The sequence below is a fragment of the Nansenia antarctica genome, assembly GCF_963989245.1.
Source record: "Nansenia antarctica genome assembly, chromosome: 6".
Classification (NCBI taxonomy): Eukaryota; Metazoa; Chordata; class Actinopteri; order Argentiniformes; family Microstomatidae; genus Nansenia; species Nansenia antarctica.
Window position 1 is genome coordinate 74,209,378 of NC_137676.1, and position 2,500 is coordinate 74,211,877.

Sequence of the window (2,500 nt, forward strand, 5' to 3'; positions counted from 1 at the left end):
CCTGTACACCTGTACACCTGTACACCTGTAAACCTGTACACCTGTACACCTGTAAACCTGTACACCTGTAAACCTGTAAACCTGTAAACCTGTAAACCTGTAAACCTGTAAACCTGTACACCTGTAAACCTGTAAACCTGTAAACCTGTACACCTGTAAACCTGTACACCTGTAAACCTGTAAACCTGTAAACCTGTAAACCTGTACACCTGTAAACCTGTAAACCTGTACACCTGTAAACCTGTACACCTGTAAACCTGTAAACCTGTACACCTGTAAACCTGTACACCTGTAAACCTGTAAACCTGTACACCTGTAAACCTGTAAACATGTACACCTGTACACCTGTAAACCTGTACACCTGTACACCTGTAAACCTGTAAACCTGTACACCTGTACACCTGTAAACCTGTACACCTGTACACCTGTACACCTGTACACCTGTACACCTGTACACCTGTACACCTGTAAACCTGTAAACCTGTAAACCTGTAACCCTGTAAACCTGTACACCTGTAAACCTGTAAACCTGTACACCTGTAAACCTGTACACCTGTACACCTGTAAACCTGTACACCTGTAAACCTGTAAACCTGTAAACCTGTACACCTGTAAACCTGTAAACCTGTAAACCTGTACACCTGTACACCTGTACACCTGTACACCTGTACACCTGTAAACCTGTAAACCTGTACACCTGTAAACCTGTAAACCTGTAAACCTGTAAACCTGTAAACCTGTACACCTGTAAACCTGTACACCTGTAAACCTGTACACCTGTAAACCTGTACACCTGTACACCTGTACACCTGTACACCTGTAAACCTGTACACCTGTACACCTGTAAACCTGTACACCTGTACACCTGTAAACCTGTACACCTGTAAACCTGTAAACCTGTACACCTGTAAACCTGTAAACCTGTACACCTGTACACCTGTACACCTGTACACCTGTAAACCTGTAAACCTGTACACCTGTACACCTGTACACCTGTAAACCTGTAAACCTGTAAACCTGTAAACCTGTACACCTGTACACCTGTACACCTGTACACCTGTAAACCTGTAAACCTGTACACCTGTAAACCTGTACACCTGTACACCTGTACACCTGTACACCTGTACACCTGTAAACCTGTAAACCTGTACACCTGTAAACCTGTACACCTGTAAACCTGTAAACCTGTACACCTGTAAACCTGTACACCTGTAAACCTGTACACCTGTACACCTGTACACCTGTACACCTGTAAACCTGTAAACCTGTAAACCTGTACACCTGTAAACCTGTACACCTGTAAACCTGTAAACCTGTAAACCTGTACACCTGTACACCTGTAAACCTGTAAACCTGTACACCTGTAAACCTGTAAACCTGTACACCTGTAAACCTGTACACCTGTAAACCTGTACACCTGTAAACCTGTAAACCTGTACACCTGTAAACCTGTACACCTGTACACCTGTACACCTGTAAACCTGTACACCTGTAAACCTGTAAACCTGTAAACCTGTACACCTGTAAACCTGTACACCTGTAAACCTGTAAACCTGTACACCTGTAAACCTGTACACCTGTAAACCTGTAAACCTGTAAACCTGTACACCTGTAAACCTGTAAACCTGTACACCTGTAAACCTGTAAACCTGTAAACCTGTACACCTGTACACCTGTACACCTGTACACCTGTAAACCTGTAAACCTGTAAACCTGTAAACCTGTAAACCTGTACACCTGTACACCTGTAAACCTGTAAACCTGTACACCTGTAAACCTGTACACCTGTAAACCTGTAAACCTGTAAACCTGTACACCTGTACACCTGTACACCTGTACACCTGTACACCTGTACACCTGTAAACCTGTACACCTGTACACCTGTAAACCTGTAAACCTGTACACCTGTACACCTGTACACCTGTACACCTGTACACCTGTACACCTGTACACCTGTAAACCTGTAAACCTGTACACCTGTAAACCTGTACACCTGTACACCTGTAAACCTGTAAACCTGTAAACCTGTAAACCTGTACACCTGTACACCTGTAAACCTGTACACCTGTACACCTGTACACCTGTACACCTGTAAACCTGTAAACCTGTACACCTGTAAACCTGTAAACCTGTAAACCTGTAAACCTGTAAACCTGTACACCTGTAAACCTGTACACCTGTACACCTGTACACCTGTAAACCTGTACACCTGTACACCTGTACACCTGTAAACCTGTACACCTGTACACCTGTACACCTGTACACCTGTACACCTGTAGACCTGTAAACCTGTAAACCTGTACACCTGTAAACCTGTAAACCTGTAAACCTGTACACCTGTACACCTGTACACCTGTACACCTGTACACCTGTACACCTGTAAACCTGTAAACCTGTACACCTGTAAACCTGTAAACCTGTAAACCTGTAAACCTGTACACCTGTAAACCTGTACACCTGTACACCTGTAAACCTGTACACCTGTAAACCTGTACACCTG

At 43.8% G+C, this 2,500-nt stretch overlaps 1 pseudogene across 1 annotated transcript in view; it reads left to right on the forward strand.

Annotated features, from left to right (window-relative positions):
- LOC308160969 (unconventional myosin-X-like) overlaps positions 1-2,500 on the forward strand; it is a 91,463-nt pseudogene that overhangs the window by 57,693 nt on the left and 31,270 nt on the right. The window lies entirely within an intron of this gene.